The sequence below is a fragment of the Oryctolagus cuniculus genome, chromosome 15 (assembly GCF_964237555.1).
Source record: "Oryctolagus cuniculus chromosome 15, mOryCun1.1, whole genome shotgun sequence".
Lineage (NCBI taxonomy): Eukaryota > Metazoa > Chordata > Mammalia > Lagomorpha > Leporidae > Oryctolagus > Oryctolagus cuniculus.
In genome coordinates, this window is record NC_091446.1 from 4096062 (window position 1) to 4118014 (window position 21953).

General features: G+C 52.5%; 1 non-coding gene across 1 annotated transcript; it reads left to right on the forward strand.

The window, feature by feature from the left end:
• The first annotated feature begins 3434 nt into the window (after positions 1-3434).
• LOC127487569 (uncharacterized) lies at positions 3435-18407 on the forward strand. Its single transcript, XR_011382745.1, has 3 exons — positions 3435-3748; positions 7138-7796; positions 13117-18407. It is a non-coding gene; the product is annotated as an uncharacterized protein (transcript).
• The last annotated feature ends 3546 nt before the right edge of the window (positions 18408-21953 follow it).

The following is a 21953-nucleotide window of genomic DNA, read 5'->3' on the forward strand; positions in this document are numbered from 1 at the left end:
ACAGTCGACCGGTACCGACCGTAACTGTGCAGGTTGCTTCTGGAGCAATCTCTAATCATCACCAGGCACCAAAAGGCAAGCAAGCAGACAAAATGTGACCATTGCCCCAGACTCAGAAGGGGCTGGAATCCTACACGAGGGCATCAAATCATCTTCCCTCTGCAGGGAACCCTCAGAGCTGCTGGGCAACCCAACTAACCTTTCAGAGTAGGCACAGTGCCTTCTCCCGCATGCACCTGTGAGACAAACTCCTCCTAGCACTGACCTTTGAGTACGAGGTGACTGACAAAAGCAGACTGTGCACACTTCCACTGTCCCTACCAACCAACAGAAGCCTCAGTCACCAACACAACACGTGTCGTGATGCTGAATGGGCGGCGTTTCTCTCTGTATTTTATAAGGTGCATCAAATATGACTGCCTTCTTTCCATCTGCTTTGAAAACAGCAGGTGTTGAGTGAGACGTGTAAGAACGAGTGCTGGGATCCTTCCACTGCAGACATTACATTCTGTAAGTGAAGAGTCGTCAGCCTTGCGCCAGGCAAGCACACAGGCCAGTGGCCCCAATATCTTCAGGCCTTGCGTTTTCTCTCCAAACATCCAGAGACCTCAGGGGTCCGAACAAGGTCCTCCTTCCTCATACAGTGAGTGTGCTAGGTGATGTATCAGCTGGAATGTCAAGCAGTGTGTCATTGGTGCAATGAGCCACTAACTCACCACCCGGCTCTACCCCACTCCAGATGGCCCAAAGAACAAGACCAAACAGTGCTCGTGCTCCACGGGCTTGCAGTCCACTGGAGACCGTGTGAATACAGCTGTAGCCCTGGTTAGTAAGTGTGACTGACACTGGGGTGCTGTGGTGCACTGGGGTGCACTGGGGTGCTCTCTGCTGTGGTGCAGAGAGAGTCGAGCCTGGCTTGGGCTTAGGGGCGGGGCAGGCTCCTGGGAGGGTGTGGTACTGATGCTGAGTCTTGAGGGCTGGGGGAGAACCCATCAATGGAGAAGGCAGGAAAGTACCTTAGGCAGTGTGAAGACCAAGCACACAGGCACAAGCCCCTGAAAGAGCAGGTGCAGGGCGCAGGGCCCACAGGCTGCTCCACAGAGCTAGAGTGGGCACGGCAGGTAGGAAGGAGCCACAGGAGACACAAGCTGCCTGGGGCCCCGTAGGTGAGGCTTCGTGTACCCTGATAGTCGTCAGGGAGGAAGAGCTGTTGCCTGCATTCCCATTGGCAAAGGTGCGGCTGCTCCCACTGCATGCAGTTAGAAGCATGGCCCTAGAACTCGGCCCAGGGCCCAGGAGGGTGGCCGGATGTGCCCATACCTTCCTCCTGCCGTGACCTCCCATGACCCCTCATCAGAGCGGGGTTCTCCCCAGCTGCTCTGGAGTGTGGTGAGTTTGAGCCTGTTTTGCTAAGTATCTTTCACTTAAGGTCTTCCACAGTGAGGCAGCCTGGCCCACTGTTCGTTGCTCCGATTGCTAGATGATCGTCATGGGACGGGCTCCACTTGAGGATCCGATTCAGTTATGCAGCTGGGGAAGTCTGCCCTGCTTAGCACCCCGGGCCCCGCATCCCCGTCAGATGTGTGCTTGGCAGACAGAGCTAATTGGAAGCTGGCAGCTGTCTCAGTTTTGCTGGCCTGAGACAGTCCCGGGTCGCTGCAGTAATTTCACATGAGTGCGAAAGGGCATCTTGGGGTGGTTTTCATTTCTCTCCGTGAAACAACAAAGCTGTTTGAGTTTGTCTGGAGGCAGGAGCAGAGGGTGGGTGACGTCCCAGTCCCTGTGACAGATAGAACGTGATGTGGATCCTTCATGCAGCCTGGGCTGGGGACAGTCAGCCAACGACAGTGTCTTCTCCCTGCCTCTCCTTCTACCACCTTCTTTTAGGGTTGCACCCTTTGTATGATGAGCAGGTCAGTTTGACCACAGTGCAGGAGCTCCCGTATCTGGTCCCTTGTCAGGAGAGTCAAGGGCTCATTCACATCCCTTGGAGTACACCTACTGCAAACAACACACCTTGCTTTTATTCATTTTTAAAAAGAATATTTATTTATTTGAAAGACAGATCAACAGAGAGACATGGATAGACAGAGAAAGAGAGAGAGATACAGAGAGATAGAGAGGGAGAGAGAGACAGAGAGAGGGAGAGAGAGAGAGCGTGATCTCATCCTCTGGTTCACTCCCCAAATGATCACAACAGTCACTGGGCCAGGCCCGACGCCCAGAACCAGGAACTCCAATTGGGTGTCCCACGTGTGTGGCACCTGCCGCTCTCTGCTGCCTTGCCAGGGACATTAGCAGGGATCTGGATTGGAAGTGGTGCAGCCAGTGCCCAAACCCAAACACTCCAGTAAGGGCTGCCAGCATTGTAAGTGGCAACTTAACCCACTGCGCCCCACAACACCAGCCCCTCAGTCCTTGTTTTTAAAATGCTTGTGCACACCACAACTGTAATAAAAAATGAAGATCTTATTAAAAGCCAAGGTTTGCCTTAAAAGCACACACAGCATGAACAGAGCCACCAACACTGGCTCAAGAAGAGAGGGCTGCTTGGCAGGAAAGGGCGGCTGCGTTTTCAAAAAGCACACGAAGAAGAGCAAATGGGGCAGTGGTGAGACGTCCCAGATCAGTCAGGCGACTCCCGGAGTGTGGCATTGCGGCTCCAGATTAGCATAAACAGGGAAGACAGCATCCCTGCCTGGCAGGAGAAGACGCTTTGGAAGAGAAACGCTTTCCAGAGCTCAAACAAACATGCTTCCCAGCGGTGCCGCGCAGCGTGGGACGACAGAGGGAGCAGTGCACAGAAGGTGGCTCTGACTGTGTCCTGCCCCCCACCCAGGGCAGCTGTGGACGCTCTGCACCTGCGCTCGCAGGGGACAGGCCGAGAGGGCTGGGGGCTGGCAGCAAACGCCAGGGCTCTGCTCAGGAGTGTGTGGATGGGGAGGCCGAGTCTGGCCAAGGGGGAGCTTTTGGCCAATGTCGGGGCAGAAGTCACCACAGAGAGAGACGGCAGGTGAGCCCTTCTGGGCTCTGTATGGAGCCTCTGCAAGCCCCATCCCGGCCAGGCCTCTGTCCTGTCTGTGTATTTTTCTCAAGTGCTTGAATGCTGGGTGAATGGATTCCCAGGTCTGCCATTTATCAGAAAGGCCCGTGGTCATCCAGACACAGGCAGCCACTACTGTGTTGTCCTCTTAGCAGCCCCACTCACCATTCGTCTCTGCTGTGGTTTGAATGTTTGCCCCTAAGACCCAGCGCAGCAGTGCTGATGGGCGGGACCTCCAAGAGGAGAAGGCACTGACGCCTCTGGTATCACAGCAGTGAGTTCCTGACCAAGAGAGAATCTCCGTCCCCTCACCCACCCTTCTCTCTCCCACGGGTGCTTTCTCGCCCTTCTGCTTCTATCATGGGGCGATGCAGCTTCACGGCTCTTGCCAGGTGTCTACCCCGGATCCTGAGTCTCTGTGACGTCACAGGTGCTCTGTGACAGCAACACAAAGCAGACTGCGACACTCTCCCTCCCCCACCACCTCTGTCCACTTCTGGGTTTGCTCCCCTAACTCTCCCAGAAAGAACTGTGGGAAGTTTCTAGAACATGCAAGGCCATCTGTTTGGCCTGCAACCCCTGGAAGCTGAGGTCCTGCTGCCCCCACCGGAGGTGACCTTGGGAAGCACCCTGTTTTGGTCCACTCCGTTGACAGTCAACAGAGATGAGCGTTGTCCCAGCCATGGAGAATGTCGGAGCAGGCAGGTGCCTCATTGTTATTCTTATCTGTGTAGAAATAATATTTACTGTAAATCCGTGTGGGTCACTCCGTGTCTTCTGCACACATTCGAAAAGGAAATTGGGCTCTCTGTTTGACTGGGAGAATTGGGCTCCAGATACGCAGCTTCGTGAGTCATTTTGTCCCAGGAGCTCTTGTCATGAAAGGTGCTGCACCTTTATAGAAACCCCACTTCCAATATGCCTGAAGGGGAGCCCAGTGGTTACACAGCTCAATGCTCGAGTTTCCAGAGGAATTCTCGGATGAGGAGATGAAACCCTGCTGATCTGCCTTTGTCACATCAGGGCTCTTCACACTGAGTTGACAGATTAAGGATCGCTGTTTTTTTTTTTTTTTTTCCTAATTTTTTTTAATGGGACAGCACATTGGGTTTGACCAGGGCTGCAGGCTGTGTCGGCCACCGTCACCATGGCAACAAGGTGCTCTGCAGCACCACGTCTCCTTTGCTGGAATCATTTTTTCCAAGTGTCCGGGGAGTTATTTCCCCATGGACGCTTTGATCTGATGGAGCACTTACAGACCATCAGCCCAGCAACGCATGCATCTCAGGCTCCGGAATACTCAGACCCATTTTCCCAAAGCGGGGAAAACCAGTCGGTGACTGTGAAAAGGCTGGCTTGCCTGCCACGCAGGGCTGCAAGGTCAGGACATTCTCGGTGGAGGGCGTGGATTTGGGCCAAGAGAACAAGGAGCCACTTGTCATTCATCCTAGCTGAAGTGAACCTTAGGAGAAAGGCAGGACCGGGCACAAAGGCCGGAGGATACAGATATCCAGGGGAAAGCAGGGGCGAAAGCCAGCTTAGGAGAAAAAGGGGGAGGTGTAGGTAAATGGGGAGTAGCTGAAGTCTTGAAAGAACACTCAGTTCTGCAAAGAGGCCGTGGCTTGGGGTCGAGTAGAGGTTCTTCCAAGCGTAAGTTCTGTGGCTGGGACCCCTCCGAGCTTCCGTTGCCTTACTGGAAGAGCATGGTCCACAAATGTAACTCCTGCAGTCTCGTGTGACGATCACAAACTATGTGTGAGCACTCCCTTACAGTGCACAACACACACCACGGGCTCCGTGACTGCCTGTATCTCCCCACTATTTGCCGGGTGATGTGGAAACTCGGATGAACCGGTGTGAATGTGAATTACCCAGAAGATGAAAGCCTAACTGGGATGAGTAGGTATTCTGGACTGTGACCACCCTGGGAGCGCAGGCAGCCGCAAGGAGGAGACTCAACCTGCAGGCAGAACCGGGCAGCACTCAGGGGCAGGTGGCCCCAATCTATGCCTTACAGGAAGCTCAGACATTTGGGCTAGAATTGCAGCAGGGCCAAGGGTGAGGCTCCTTGGTGCCAGGCAAAGCTTCGAGTGATTGGGCAAGGCAGCCACATTGGGTGTGCCTGGAGCCCCTGTAACTCTCACTATACCTTTCAGCACCGATGCCTCTCGGACAGCTCCCTGAACCTGAGTGGGTGGCAGCCTAAAGGGGTGTGGTGTGATGCTTAGAGTTATGAGCTCAGCTCACCTTAAAAATTCAACACAAAACTCTTGCTTTTTGTTCAAAACAGCGGGCTCACAGGGTGGAATTCACGTAACACTTCACCCGTTTAACGTGCACAGCTCAGTGGCTTGCAGCAGGTTCCCAGAGCTGGGCAGCCGCCAGCACAGCCAGTTTCAGGTCACTTCCATCAGCTCAGGGGGAACCCCGGGCAGCCATTAGCAGTCACCCCGCCTTCCTCATCCTCCTCAGCCCCAAGCATCACTTATCTTCTCTCTCTGCAGACCTTCCTTTTTTTTTTTTTTTTTTTTTTGGACAGGCAGAGTTAGACAGTGAGAGAGAGAGACAGAGAGAAAGGTCTTCCTTCCATTGGCTCATCTCCCAAATGGCTGCTATGGCCGGTGAGCTGTGCCGATCTGAAGCCAGGAGCCAGGTGCTTCTCCTGGTCTCCCATGCGGGTGCAGGGCCCAAGCAGTTGGGCCATCCTCCACTGCACTCCCAGGCCACAGCAGAGAGCTGGCCTGGAAGAGGAGCAACTGGGACAGAATCTGGTGCCCCAACCAGGACTGGAACCCGGGCCGGCACCATGGGTGGAGAATTAGCCTAGTGAGCTGCGGCTCTGGCCATCTGCAGATCTTCCTGTTGGGGACACTCGTGGGAACACAGCCACACACCGTGTATTCTTCCAGGAATGACTGACCTTACTTGGCATGGCGTTTGCAAGGCTCATCCAAGTTACAGCACGTATCAGTATTTTATTTTATCTTTTTAGGGTCAGATAATATTCTGTTGTGTGGACAGATTACAATGTGTCTATCTACTAGTCAGTTGATGGACTTTAGGGTTATTTACATTTTTGTCTGTATGATTAATGAGAGTCTTCAATAACTCACTTAAAATGCATATATGTCAAAAACTATACATGGATTTCAATATTTTTGAGCCAAAATTGTTATGCTTAATTTCATTTTTCCATGATCTTTGGAAAGGACCCTTAGATAGGTAAGCATTAAAGTACAAGTTTTTGTTAGGACATATTTTTGTTTCTCTGAGTTTATATCTAGTATGGGGTTGCTGTGTCATGTGGCATTTATGTTTAATAATCTGTCAAGCTGTTTTTTTTAAAAAATATTTATTTAATTATTTGAAAGGAGGGGGGAGAGGGAGAGATAGAGACAGAGAGAGGTAGACAGAGAGGTCTTCCATCTGGTGGTTCACTCCCCAGATGGCCACAACAGCCAGCGCTGGGCCAGGCCAAAGCCAGGAGCCAGGGGTTTCATCTGGAACTCCCACATGGGTGGCAGGAGCCCAAGCACTTAGGCCATCTTCTGCTGCTTTTCCCCAGGCCATTAGCAGGGAGCTGGATGGGAAGTGGAGCAGCCAGGACATGAGCCGGCACCCACGTGGGACATCGGCACCCCAGGGGGCGGCTCTAGCAGCTGCAATGCTAGCTCCTGCCAAGCTGATTTGCAAAGCAGCCTCAGTGTTTGCGTTCCCATTGGCAGTTCCGACTTCCAGGTTGGGTGTCATTTTGTACCAGGCACTGTGCTGCATGCTTGCAAGGTGGATGGAATCCTCAGGGCAGGCCTTGTGGAGCAGCAGACTGAGCACACCGTGGGATTCCTGCATGCCATATCAGAGCCTGGGGAGAGTACGTGACACCCCTCCCAACCCAGCTTCTGCTCTGCCGTCCTGGAAGGCAGCAGGTGGTGGTGGTTCACGTGGCTGAGTCCCTGCACCCATATGGGAGATCCAGATGAAATCCCAGATTCCTGGCTTGGCCTGGCCAGCCCTGGAGGTTGCAGGCGTTGGTAAGTGAATCAATGGATGAAAGACCTCTCTCTCTCTCTCTCAATCTCTCTCTTAAAAGGCAGGTGAGAATCCCCAGGCCCAGCGAGGTGGAGTCGGTCGCCCGGGATCACACAGTACATTGTGGAACTTGGCGGAGCTGATTGCAGCAGGGACCAGCTCCAACATCTGTGCCTTTTCTGCCATTGATGTACGGTGTTGTCCTAACTGGTAACAATGTCTTGATGACAGCTTTCTTAAAAAGCTGCGTGAAGAACGCCTCGCCCAGGGTGTCAAGTGTTTTGGGAGAGACTCAAGATAAAATCATCAGAGATACGCCCTGAAGACATGCGGCCATCAGGTCTCCTCTGCCGTTTGTGAGCTGCAGCTTGACTGGATGCCATTTGATTAATGACTGGAAGCTCCCTATAAATTTACATTCTATCCCTGAGCAGCCCAGAGCAAGACGGGATCAGCCAAGGTGGTGTGTGCATGGGTGGGAGTGGGCACGAGGTTCACACGAGAAGCTCACGCTATCAGAGGCGAAAATCTCCCCAAGGGCTGACCCTCGCTGCTCCTGGAGCCCCAATCCACGCATGTCCAGTGGGGGAGGGGCGGCCTTGCAGGAGGCCCCCACTCGGCATTGCCCAGGTAGCATTTCCTCCGAGGATCACCCTGACACGCTGTTCCCGCGACCTGAGCATCAGAGACAAGTGGCTGGAGTGCTGGTTTACACCGAGCACGGGTAGGAGTCAAATGCTGAGGGACCGCTCATTTACTTGATTCCAAGAGATCACCCCATCTGGAGACAGGGCAGTCACCACACAAGTTAACTGTGCTGCCAAGCAAGTAGGTCTGGAAAGCCTGAAGTATGTCCACTGTGACAGCGGTCAGAGGTCACACAAAGGGACCGAAGCCCTGTCTGGTGTGACCAGATCCAGTCAGTCCCATGTGGCCAGGAAATACTTCCGGCCCCACCGGATCCTGTTGCCTGGAGGAAATGGGCTCCAGCCCCGCGGCCCTGTCCCTTAGGAGGTCAGTGTGCCTGTGTGCTCCAGACATAGTGACCACAGGGTGGGCCCTGGGATGGCCACCGGGTAACGCCCACCCTGACTGCCCTTATGTGCAGAGGGTAAACACGCCCTAGACTGGACCGAGACACTCCATGCAGTGGGGCCCAGGTGGCCCTGGGCCCGCGAGGGGTCTTGGCAGAAAGCGTTTTCCCTTTCTCTCTGGCGTCACCCCAGCCGCTGGAGCAGGGGCAGGCGAGCTCGGCCTTGCTGCTGTGTTCGTAAACTGCGTTTGTGGGAAGCTGCCAAGTCTCCCGGCAGAAACAGCTGCACTCAGCGACTTTGAGGGTGACTTCTGCCTTTGGGCACAATCCCGAGATGAGAATTTCCCGAGGTCACCTTTTCCCTCTGAGATGCGGCGCCAGTTTCCCTGCAAAAATCGAATTTGAGTAAAACAAACAGCAGGAACCAACGAAAACTCCCACAATGTTGCTTTGATACTAAAAAGGCCCGGCTATGCGCCCCGTTTTCCAACGGCCACGATCCAGGGTGACAGGAGGATTCAGGGAGCTTCCCCGGCACCCTCACGCAGCCCTGGGACTTGGCAGGTGCAGCGGGGGGGGGGGGTCTTCTCTCAGTAGGCAGCAGGGAGGCAGGAGGGGTGTGGTGCTGGGGCACAGCTCCCAGTGCAGGACTCTGCCCCAAGAGACGGTCCCTCTATGCCTCCCCTACATCTCTTTGCAGCTCTGCTACTAAAGCAGGTAACTGGTACCTTGAGTCAGAGACGCGTCTTAACTCTCGCTGAGATATCAGTCTGTCATGTACTTCCTAGAAGAAGGAAATATTCAGATAATATTTCTCAGGGTTTTTTTTTAAAGATTTATTTATTTATTTGAGAGGCAGAGGCAGAGAGAAGGGTCTTCCATCTGCTGGTTTACACCCCAGATGGCCGCAACGGCCAGAGCTGTGCCAATCCAAAGCCAGGACCCAGGAGCTGCTTCCTGGTCTCCCATGCAGGTGCAGGGACCCAAGGACTTGGGCATCTTCTACTGCTTTCCCAGGCCACAGCAGAGAGCTGGGTGGGAAGTGGAGCAGCCAGGACATGAACCAGTGCCCATATGGGATGCCGGCACTGCAGATGGCAGCTTTACCCGCTACCCCACAGCACCGACCCTCATATTTCTGTGTTATAATAAAGTCTCAGAGAAGCCAACTTTGGTTCCACTCACAAAGCTAGTGAATGGTAGAGCCAGGACTGGCTTCAGCAGGCTGCACTCTCTCCAGACTACAATCTCAGCAGTGGAGGAGGGGGTGGAGACTGGGGGCCCACGCTTTTGATCAAGGGGAGTAAATGTCAAAACAGAAACCTCAGCACCAGACAGGGGACACACTTACCTGGTCTACCCATTCCTCTGTTCTCCCTGCCGGGGAGCTGAGCTCTGTACCCTGATGTCTGATTACGGGCAGTGTGTGTAGGCTAGATCCTTCTTATTTTCAGCCTGGCCAAAGTGGGCAAGATTTTCTCCCACGGGCACCGGCACAAGGAAGTTTGCAGCCTGCGTGGAAGGAATGCACAGCTTAGCGGGCCTTATTCACGTGTGCCTTTCCCTGCGCCCTCCCAGGTCCCTGTGTGACCGAAGCCCCCTCTCAAGTGATCTTGGGGAAGTTCAGACCATACAATGAGCATGGGGCTCAAGAGGAAGAGAGAGGAAGCAGAGGCAAAGTCGCCTCCCTGGCCACTCTGATCCTACCAAGTCCCACGAGTTGTTTGTGTCTGATTTTCTTGACGTTTGGATGTTTTCTAGAGCGAGGCTATAAATTATGGCTGTTCTCTCACCTTCCATCATCTTTGTATGCTATTGATTGGTGTGGCATTTTAAAGAAAAGCAATGTCTGCCTGTACTCAACTGCTGTCAGGGACAAGGACATACAACATTTTTTACTTACAGAGATACTTAGAGTTTTCTCCATGACCACAAAGGTTTTCTCCACCACCCCTCACAAAGGCTGGGCTAGGAGAGAAAGCCAGTAAGTGGCCTCGAGAGACCGAGAGCTGGAGTCCTTCAAAGGCAAGAGTGAGCCCACTTTGGCATCAGTGCTGCGGGCATCGAGTGTGGGTTGAAGAGTCTGCGTTAATAAGATGCGGTTTGTAGGTAGATACTGGGTGAAAAGCCCCAGGAATATCAGCCAATGGCTGGTCAAAGTGGAAACCAACTGCTCTGGGTGTTCACTGTGCGTGTGTAATGTGTGTGCTCATGGGTGTCTGTGTGTATGTGTGTGTTCATGAGTGGTGGTGGTATGCATGCTCATGTGTGTCTGTGTGTGTAATGTGTGTGCTCATGGGTGTCTGTGTGTATGTGTGTGTTCATGAGTGGTGGTGGTATGCATGCTCATGTGTGTGTGTGTGTAATGTGTGTGCTCATGGGTGTCTGTGTGTATGTGTGTGTTCATGAGTGGTGGTGGTATGCATGCTCATGTGTGTGTGTGTGTAATGTGTGTGCTCATGGGTGTCTGTGTGTATGTGTGTGTGTTCATGAGTGGTGGTGGTATGCATGCTCATGTCTGCGTGTGTGTGTATGTGTGTAGCAGGGGGTGGGTAGTATAAGCTGCGTGAAAATCAGTGGGTTTGATGCCTTTTTGAACTGCATGTGTTCATCAGTGATGAGAAGATTGAGTGAGAAAGTTGAAGCTGGATGGGTGACCTGTCAGAATAGAGTGCCTGATTCCAGCAGAGCAGTGGAAAATTAGAGGAGAGGCTATAAAATCAAAACCAAAACCATTAAAAGAAAAAAAAAAAACAAAACCCCGGGAAGGTCCAACTTCATCCCTGTCATTCCTTGACTGGTGCCAGTCTCACAAGCACAAGGGAGACCAGCACAGCAACTTTCAGAAGGGGCAGGAGAGCCCTAAGGATGGGTGCCAGCTGGGAGAAGAATCCACAGTGTGAGTGCAGACAAGAACGCAATGATCCTCAGAAAACTGTGAAAGAATCCTGAGTTATTACCACCCATAATTTATATGTCTAGTCTTTAACCAAAAATCACTAGACACGCAAAGAAACAGTAAACACTCCGGAAGAGAACAAGTCAATAAAAGTTGACTTCAAGTGATACCATCTGTTCTACAGGCAAGTACTTGAAAGCAGCTAAAAAGCATATGACCAAAGAATTAAAATGTGTTTAAATAATTGAAAAATATGCCAGAAACGAATGGATAGACAAAGTCAACAGATAAATGAAAAATTCCTGGAGGAGCAACAGCTAAAGTTCCAACTTCTCTTCTTCCGATTCGGCTTCCTGGGAAAGCAGCAGAGGACGGCCCACTTGAGCCCCTGACACCAGGTGGGCGACCAGGATGGAACTGCTGGCTCCTGCCTTCGGCCTGGCCCAGACCTGGCCAGCTGGGGCGTGAACCAGCACATGGAAGATTCTCTCTGTCTCTCCCTCTCTCAGTCACTTTGCCTTTCAAATAAATAAATAAATGAATGAATAAGTGTTTTTGAAAAGTTCCTGGAGTGAATAGTTCGATATTTAAAGAAAATTTCCTAGTTGGGTGCAGCAGCACTTTGCAAAGAGCAGAAGAAATCACTGAGCTTGACAAGGAATCAATAAAAATGACCTCATCCGACCAAAAGAGAGAGAACGTGTGGCAGAAATGGACAAAGTTCAGGAGCCGTGGAATTATAAAGTGGCTCAACGGCTGTGCGCTGGTGTCCCAGGAAGGACAAGAGAGAAAGGGGCAGAAGAATGATCTATTTGAATAAATCATGGTTTAAACTTGGTGGAAAACTAATTTTACTGATTCAGGTATCTCAACAAGCCCCAGGCAATACACAGAGAGACAATTTCTCCTGACCTACCACAGTCAAGCTGCTGAAAACCAAACATAACGGAACAATCTTGAAATCATCCAAACACAAAGAAACACATCCCAGGTAGAGGGACAGTGACGAAATTGCTGGTTTCTCTTTCAAAACCATGGAAAGTGGAAGACACTGGAACGGCCTATCTGAAGTGCTGAATGAAACAAATCCAACCAACCAGACTCCTGTCATTTAAGAATTTGAGATCCAGGGAGATCACCTTCAAAAATGGAGGTGAGACTAACACGAGCTCAGATGGAAAAAAAAAAAAAACGAGAGAAGGTGTCACCATGGGTATGTTTTTCTCAATTTCCTTAGAAGGTATATGACCTTACAAATCAGTTACAATCACACCATGTCAATGGGTGTATAACATCTATAGATGAAATCCATAAGAAGATAAACAAAATATACTGTTTCTGGCTTTCTGTATTTCACCTTCAGTAGTCAATATCAACTCTAAGCAGTTTAAGAACGCATATTGCAACCTTTATAACAATCACTAAAAAATAATGCAAAGAGGTAAGCCATCAAGCCACTAGAGAAATTAAAATGAAGAATTAAATCTTCTCTCACATACACAAAGCAGGGAATGAAGAAGATATGAAAAACGAACAGATGTGACAAGGGATTAAAATAGTGCCAGAGTGATGGTAAGTCTAACAATATTGATAATTAAATGTAAGTGAAGGAAGCACCCTAATCCAGCCACAGATAGTGTGAAAGTTCAAGAGCCAAGTGCAGGCGGCTGTCCCACTGGTCCTGTACCTACAGATTCAACCAACTGTGGACAGAAAATGTTAGGAAAAATACTACATCTGTACTAAGTAAGTACAGGTTTACTTCCCTGCCGTTATTCCCTAAAAATACTGCACAAGGACTATCTTCACAGAATTTAAATGGTATGGGGGGAGCCCATCATGGCAGAACAGGTTAAGCAATGCCAACTCCACCACCTGTAATGCCAACCCCACCTCCGAGCCAGCTCCCTGCTAAGGTACCTGGAAAAACAGCAGGAGGTGGCTCGAGTGCTTGGGCTCTGGCACCCACGCGGGAGATGTGGAAGAAGCTCCTGGGTCCTGGCTCTGACCTGACCCAGCACGGCAGGTTTCGGCCATTTGGGGAGTGAACCAGTGGATGGAAGGTATCCTCTCCTCCTCCCGCCTCTGTAACTCTGCCTTTCCAATTAACAGTTAAAACAAGAAGAATTTCAGTGGTGTCAGGTGCTGGAGCGGATGTGGAGTACGGAGGGCGTGTGTGGGTCACCTGCAGGTATTTCACCGTGTACCCCAGGACTGAAGCTTCTGCAGATGCTGGAGCCTGCGGGAGTTCTAGAACCAACCCCTCACAGACACCAAGGGACAACGCGAGAAGTTCCTGGTGAAATAGGATTAAAAGATGAGTTTATTTTGGTGCAAAATTTTGAAATCCACGCATAATTTTTTTGTAGTATACCTTTTCCATGAACTCTTTGAAAAGCCTTCGTGTGTGCTATTATCATAAGATATTTACTTTGGATAGGAAAAAATAGACTGAATATTACAGACCCGATAAAGATGCACTGAGAATTCTGAACAAGGGCGGCCACATTAACATCCCACATAGTAGACATAAAAGTGAGGAATATCGCCATGAAGAGGCACAGTTTGTACACAGGACAGGATAACTCTGCTTTTTTGCCTTGCAATAGCTTTGCTGTGAGTGAAATCAAGTTTACCAATGTGCTTCCTTACGGCGCCTGGGTTTTGAGTTTTCTCACTTCTGCATTATAGACAAAGTCAATTATCTTTCTCCTCGTACTTGTAAGTTTTTTTTTTTCACATTTACATCTCTGACCCATTTTCCCCAGAATTTAAAAAATAGAATGGCCATTAGAAGTGTTTGCCTCCAAATCTGTAAAGGGTCTCCATTCAGCAGGATTGAATCACGCTGGTAACTGACGTGTATTGCCACTTGCATTTCCTTGTGCATTCAACGGATAACCAATCAGTGTAAAATTTGAAGACAACGCTCTCCAAATGGTTTCTCTTTCTGGGAACAAATGGTGGGGCACTTCCAGGTGTGAATCAGCTCACAGTCCTCCAAGGTTTCTGGAAGGTTCCTTGGAGGTCAGCAGGTCTTCCCAGCAGCCAGGGGCTGTGGATGCCTGCAAGGGGGAGGGGTCTGCACACTTGACACCAAGGGGTCTCCCTGTGTGGCTCTTCATGTCTGTAATTTGTGAATGGCCCATTTTATGGAAACTGGAGCAGTTGGTAGTTTTGACTTCTCAGAGAACACACAGCCAGGGTCAGAACACACAGCCGGGGTCAGAACACACAGCCAGGGTCAGAACACACAGCCGGGGTCAGAACACACAGCCAGGGTCAGAACACACAGCCGGGGTCGGAACACACAGCCAGGGTCAGAACACACAGCCGGGGTCGGAACACACAGCCAGGGTCAGAACACACAGCCGGGGTCGGAACACACAGCCGGGGTCGGAACACACAGCCGGGGTCAGAACACACAGCCGGGGTCAGAACACAGCCGGGGTCGGAACACACAGCCGGGGTGAGAACACACAGCCGGGGTCAGAACACACAGCCGGGGTCAGAACACACAGCCGGGGTCGGAACACACAGCCAGGGTCAGAACACACAGCCGGGGTCGGAACACACAGCCGGGGTCGGAACACACAGCCGGGGTCAGAACACACAGCCGGGGTCAGAACACAGCCGGGGTCGGAACACACAGCCGGGGTGAGAACACACAGCCGGGGTCAGAACACACAGCCGGGGTCAGAACACACAGCCGGGGTCGGAACACACAGCCAGGGTCAGAACACACAGCCGGGGTCGGAACACACAGCCGGGGTCGGAACACACAGCCGGGGTCGGAACACACAGCCAGGGTCAGAACACACAGCCGGGGTCGGAACACACAGCCGGGGTCGGAGCACACAGCCAGGGTCGGAACACACAGCCGGGGTCAGAACACAGCCGGGGTCAGAACACAGCCGGGGTCAGAACACACAGGCGCAAGTTTCCTCTGCCTTCTGTTCTGACCCTTCCACCAAGATTTGCTGCTGTGCTGTTCCTTAAAAAAAAAAAAAAAAAAAAAAAAAAAAAACAACGGTTTGGATATCCACAGTTACTAGCAAGCAGTAGATATAAATAGGAGTGTGTGCAGGTATGTGACGTGTGTCCCAGCACAGCTCCGTGATCAGCAAGTGTGCAGTGTACGAAGCTCTGGCAACCAAAGTTGCATGAGTTTAAAACGTTACAGGCGGGGCTGGCGCTGTGGTGTAGCAGGTGAAAGCCACCGCCTGCAGTGCTGGCATCCACGTGGGCGCTCGTTCAAGTCCCGGCTGCTCCACTTCCCATCCAGCTCTCTGCTGTGGCCTGGGAGAGCAGTGGAAGATGGCCCATGTCCTTGGGTCCCTGCACCCACGTGGGAGACCTGGGAAGAAGCTCTTGGCTCCCGGCTTCGGATCGGCACAGTTCCGGCTGTTGCGGCCAATTGGGGAGGAACTGGCCGATGGAAGACCTCTCTCTCTCTCTCTCTCTCTCTCTCTCTCTTTCTGCCTCTTCTCTCTCTGTGTAACTCTGACTTTCAAATAAATAAATAAATCTTAAAAAAATAAAAAATAAAATAAAATGCTACAGGCATCAATCTTGGGGGAAACACATATTGGGAACACAATGTGGTTATGCAAGGCTTTAGCGCACCTGAAAACAGGTGTGTATCCTTGCCATTAAACTGGCACCTGTTTTTAGTTCATCTGTGAGAGGGTGGGCCTCCCAAGAAGTCTGGCTTCGGAAATCAGGGTCTTCTGGCTTAGTTGAGTGTCCTGCCTTGGCTTCCTCAGGGCTAACTGGTCAGGGACACCCATTTAGGCTCGGAACGTCTCCATATGGAAGATCATGATGAGATAATCTTTGCACCTTAGCAGTTTCTGTAGGGCTCACATGGGTAATTTATGTGCGATTCGTAAATGGGTTTTCTGGTTGTGGGATGTGAATCCCAGCTGTACACTTAGCTGTGCCACTCAACCTGCTCTGTGCTTCAGTTTCCCCACCCACAAAGTAAAGATAACAACAAGCCCTGCCTGTAAGGCGGTGAAGGCTATGTGAGTTAGTTCGTATGAGTCGAGCAGGGTACAGTCTGGCTCCGGTTATTACAAATGGCAGAATGTGTAGAGATGGCCAGGCACTGCCGAATCAACCCGCAATCTGTGCTGTGTCCCTGGCACGTGCCAGGCGTGTTCCTGGCACGTGTGCGTTGTTCGACCCTCGCAGCATTCCTGGGAGTTGTGTGCCTTTTTCCACGGAGGAAAGAAAGCAGCACCCAGGAGGTTTATGAATGCAGGTTCCCCGAAGTCACCCTGGTGACAGACACGAGTCCGGGCGTGGAACCAACGCTCATTGCTGCTCTGCTCCACTGGGTTTGCTCTCAGCAGGGGGCACAGCCATCTGCAAGAAATCCCCTCCTCCCCGGGCAGCTCCTCCTGGTGCCAAGGCACTCGCTGCTTTGCTGATTTGCCCTGAGGGTCAGGGCCTGCTCCCCAGAGGACCCCCCGGCTCCTCTCCTCAAACCACGCCCCCTCCAGGCTGGCACGCACCTGCCCGTCTCCAGGAAACACACCCACCGTCTCCTGCTCCAAGCCTTGGTGTCCCACTGCCGGCACTCGGACATTCCCATCCGCTTTCTCTTTGAGCAAACACAAGACGGGGCTCGGAAAACCACCTCAAGGACCTCAGTTGATCTTGTCGTCAGTGGGTTGTGCTGACAGCGACAGGAGGCAGGACATTCACACTCAGGGGACCTCTGAATAAGACGAAGCAGTGGACTTGGGTAAGAATCAGCTTGGTCCGTGCCTCGTCCTTCACCGTGAATCAGGAATCCTCTTCCACGGTGGCTGACATTCAGAGCAGGGAAGAAATAGCTCCCCGAAATGCCAGATGACTTCTGCAGAGCCTATTTTAATTTCTCAGGAATATAACCTTTCAATAAAAGGCTTACGTTGGCTCTAACGCTGGTAAGAAACGTTTTAGAAAAACAGTAGGAAATCGTAAAAATATTTATTGCAGGAGAGCAGGACACCCTGCAGCAGCTCCTGGAAGAGGCTGCCACCCCGGGCTCCAAGGCACGCAAATGCCCTCGGCGCTCCCTCCTGCTGCTGGGCCTCTGCCGCTCTGGTTCCATCCGGGACTCATGGGAGAGGAGGAAATGTGCCCCTCCCCCAGCTGCACCCACTCCACATCTGCTCCCGCAGTCTCTGATGCCAGAGAACCAGACAGACGGCCTCCACCCCCTCAAGTCTCAACCTGTGTCAGGGTCGACTTCCAGGGCTTCCAAGGGCCCCTCTCAGAGTCTCCAGGTTAACCTGCCCCAATCTGCTAATGAGGACCCAACTGTGTTTCCTGCCCAACAGCGTGGCCTCCTCCCTGCAGAGGATCATGGGTAAGGGGATGCTGGTTGAGCGCCGCCTATGGTACATGGTTCTGGGTCATGGGTTAGCAAGCTTTCTGCAAAAACCAGGAAGCCGATGATTTAGGCCTTTCAAGCTACACCTGGTCTCTCTCGCTTAGTCTTTGTTTTCTGTCTTGCCTTGTTCACAAACCTTTAGAAACACAAAAATCATTCTTAGCTCAGGGTGGTGTCCACGCAGGCAATGGCCTGGACGTTGCACTTGATTCACTCCCTGGTGATGCCGAGACCACATGGTGATGAGAAAGGCCTGCAGGGCCCCGGCGGCAGAGAGCAATGAGGAGAGAAGTACGTGTTCCTCTGGGGGAGGAGGTCAGGCCAAGCCCAGGGAGGGCTTCCTGGAGGAGGCATGCTGCTGTCTGGCCTCTGCGGTGGGCACTCAGGCAGGTGAAGCTGTGTGTGCAAAGGGGTGTGGCAGGAAAGGAGCGGCTGGAGCCAGGCCCTGTGTGGCCTGAGCTGGGGCAGAGGCCTGGAGCCCGAGGCCTCCGGAGATGGGTCAGCCACTTGGGTAGACAGCAGCTGGGAGCCGCTGAGGGTCATGAGCCAGGATGCAAGAGTTCTTTAGCCCGGGGCTGCAGGGGTGGGGGGTGTTCGGAGGCCCCCCAGGTGCTGCCCAGCGGGAGGCAGCGCAGGGATGCAGGAGAGAGAGGATGGGGCTCAGACTCCTCCCCTGACCTGGAAATTTATCAGCGAGGTGGTACCAGGGAACTGCTTGGAGAAGGGGGAGGGGACCTGAAGATCAGCCTGGGCGGCCCCCTCCTCCCACAGCCCTGAGGATCCTCCCAATATGAACTGAGCACCCAATGCCCCCCACCCCCAACTTGCCGATGGGAAGCTAAGTGGAGTGACTCAGACAAAGGGGAGGCATGGAGCCTGTGCTGGTGCCCACCCGCTCTGGGCTTGCACACCCCACACCACCGCATACTCATGACCTCGTCCTGCTTCTCCTGAGAGCCTGCCATCAGTCCCCATCTGTGTGTCTTGAGAATAAGCACCCCACAGTGTGTTTTGTCCACAGGGAGCCAACGTCCAGTTGGGGGCACACAGGGGCATGCGCAGGCACACCAGAAGTAGTGTGCACGGCTCCACAGTGAGGCTTGGGAAGGCATAGTGGTGGGAGGAGAGGGAAGGCTGGGGTGGGGCAGGAAGGCAGTTGCTGGGGAGGCGGGGCGGGGTGGGATGGGGGTGGGGAGGCTGACAGCTGTCTCTTCCAGCAGGACTTGACCCCTGAGCTAAGTGTCCCAGTCTGCAGAGGCCCTGGGTATTTCCGGAGGTGATGAGGCGACCTCTGCTTTGGGAAACCAGCCTTGGCACAGTGGGAATCACAGGACGTGAAGCCGAGATGGGTGGGGAAGAGAACCCACCCAATTCCCCTTTGTATTTTACTCCCCTTGATGAGCTTAGTTGCCTGCCCCTCCCCCCACCCCGGTCTGTGCCTGCCACGTGGGACCACCGTGTGTGTGAATCCCCCTCTCTGCTCCTGTCCATGCCTACACAGCCAGCGCCCTGAATGCCAGCACAAGTCATCAGCCAAGCCAGCCAGAGAAGCGCCCTCCTTCCTCACTGGGAGATAGCGATGTTCCGGGAAGAGTCACGGCAAGACTCTGATCCCTCCAACAAGGAGCTTGTGTCACGCTGCTGTCGATGATGCTTGAGAGATAAAGGAGGCCACTAAAAACCTCTCCCAACTCTGTGTTCCTGTTGTGTGAACCTTTAAAGAATCAGCAAGATTGGTAGTGAACAGAAACCTGTAGGCGTCTAGACTCTTACTTAAGACAGTTAGTTACACATCTGTTGACAAGAAGGAAAGAAGTTTGTCCTTAAAGGACCTTGAAGTTCAATATTACACCGATTTGCAGTAAAAATACAAAGCCAGCAGGGTGCATGTAGGGAGGGAATTCTGCCTGTCGCTGTCACTTGTAGAAGCCGTGTTGCCCCGTCAGTTCCAAGTCCCTATACTGACATTCACCGTGTAGGGCGGCTGATGCTGGGTCAACACTCTACCACCTGCAGCCCTGCTCAGTGAGCTGCATCGCTTGCAAAAGGAAACAGAGCAGGGTTTACCTAAGGTCTGGCTCTTAGCTCACATTTATCTAAAACTTGAGTGTCAGTGGATTCAACAAACACACTTGTGAAAATTGTGTGGAGCCAGGTGGAGCTGGAGGAAAATGAAGATGGTGACAACAGCCATCAGAACCGGATTCAGCAACGGAAACTTCCAGCACTGGGCCTGCAAGAGTTGATGCTTAGGACAGAGGGCACGAGCTGCTTGACAGGGGTGCAGACGACACAGAGAGAAATTGGGCTCATCTTAGTTAAAAAAAATAAATGAAATAACAATAAATCCATACAGAATGCCTTCTGGCCGTCAGGGATGGCTGTCCCCAGGGGCTGGAGGGAGGTGGACATCCTGGGCTCTTCCCTTAGAAGCTGATGGCACATGGAGGAAAGACACAGACAATGAAGTCCCAGTGTAGGGGGACAGGTACACTAGAGGTATGGTGACCTGTGAAGAGGCTCCCAGGAAGTGCATGATGGCGTCCCATTGGGGGGGGGCGGTGAGCAGACGTGACAGGTGACGTTTTAGGAACGAGGACGAGACGGGAGGACTGTGCATCTCAGCCGCTGGGATATCTGGCTCTTTGGCATACTTCCTCTACCAGAGGGGTGGTCTTCAGCGGCACTGCCGCGTCTTGAACTTGAGTTTCTTTGCAGAGACCATGACAAACTCATGACGAGCTTTCTGCGAGGCGCCTGTCTTACTTGAATGCTACTTTGGAGCCAACAAAAATGCTTGTTTGAAAATGAGGAAGAAGAAGAGTGCTGACTGAAGACCACGTCACCAGTGGAGCTGCAGGAGGAGGCAGAAGCCTTGTCGTCTCAGCAGGAAATGGAGGCCGTGACTGCAGGGACTAAGGCAGCGCTTGGGACCCCCTCGGTCTCTGCGTGGGTCATTCAGGGCTCCGCGGAGAGGCAGGATGGGCAGGACGCATGGCAGGGGCAAGGGTCTCGATGAGGAACTGATCCGCACGTTTGTGGAAGCGCGCCAGTCCCAGTCTACGGGGGAGTCTGCAGACCAGGAGAGCCAGAGGTTTGGTCCAAAGGCCTGAGACCAGAAGAGCTGGCCGGTGTCGTTCAAACCTGGAAGCGGCAGCCTTGAGCTCATGCTTCCTTTTCAGTTCAAAGGAAGCCAAAAGCTGACGGCCCAGCGTGAAGGAGGACTCGGGGAGGCTCAGTCTCTCTGCTCTCTGCAGGCTTCCAGTCACGCACTCCACAGGGCAGTCCACTTTCCTCGGACGGCTCATCTGTCCCAGAAGCAGGAGGAACGTTTGAGCGACATCCGGGCACGCTGAGGCCCCGACTAGGGCCACGTAACAGCGACCTTCGCAGGGGAGCTTCCCTGGGCAGGGAACAGTGCCCTCCTCCCAGCCCGCCTCTCGCTGCGACCCCATCTCCACTTCCTTTTGCTGTCAGGACTTGTCTCCATGCAGCCTCAGTTACACCGTGTGCACACTCACCCCCCCTCACTCCCACACCCTGAACCGGGTCCCGTTCCAGGGCACTGTTTGCTCCCCGGCTCCTGCTGCCCGGCGTGCCTCCTGCTCGGCCCATTGGGGACCCTCTGACCTTTCGGGAATCAGTGCCAAGAGTCAGGTCACGATGGGCACCCCCGCCCGGAGAAGGAGATGGCGATGGCGATGGCAATGGCGAGGGAGATGGGGATGGAGAGGGCCTCCCGTCATGTTCCTGCCATCACCAATGGAATTACTGGCACTTCCCATCTTTCTGGAAACTCTCTTGTAGAGTCCCAAGTACAACCCGGCAGGCCATCAATCATCAGTATCTGCAGTGACCGCTTCACAGTCCTGGCAAACCTTATCCAAGCCCTTCAGTCCAGTCAAGCAGTAGTTAATCTTCCTGTTGCTTTCTCCTCTTGATGCTTTAAAAAACAATGTAACTCCAGGTTGACTAACCATCCCCGGCTGTCCACGGTTGTATGAGGCAATTTGGACTCCGTTTTAACACACAGCAAGGCAGAGTTTGTTTAGCTCTCTGTTCTAGTCCTCAGTGAATACTCAGGCTTCCATCATGTTGAGTCTCTTACATTTGAGTCATATAATTTATGGGACCGGCATTGTGGCATAGCAGGTAATGCTGCCACCTTCACCGCCTACGTGCCATATGGGCTCCAGTTCGAGCCCCGGCTGCTACACTTCTGATCCGGCTCCCTGCTAATGCACCTGGGAAAGCAGCAGAAGATGGTCCAAGTGCCTGGGCTCCTGCACCCACAGGGGAGAACCAGATGAAGCTCCTGGATCCTGGCTTCAGACTTGTCCAGCTCTGACCACTGCGACCATTTGAGGACTGAACCAGCAGATGGAAGATTCTCTCTGTCTCTCTCTCTCTCTTTTTCTCTCCCTCTATCTGTGTCATTTCATCTTTGAATAAGTAAATAAATCTTTTTTAAAAGGTCATATAATTTGCTTAAGAAATGAAGATATACAACATGAGACAAGTACTAAAAGATGCATGGTGTTCTGTTTATTTTTCCTAAGTTGTA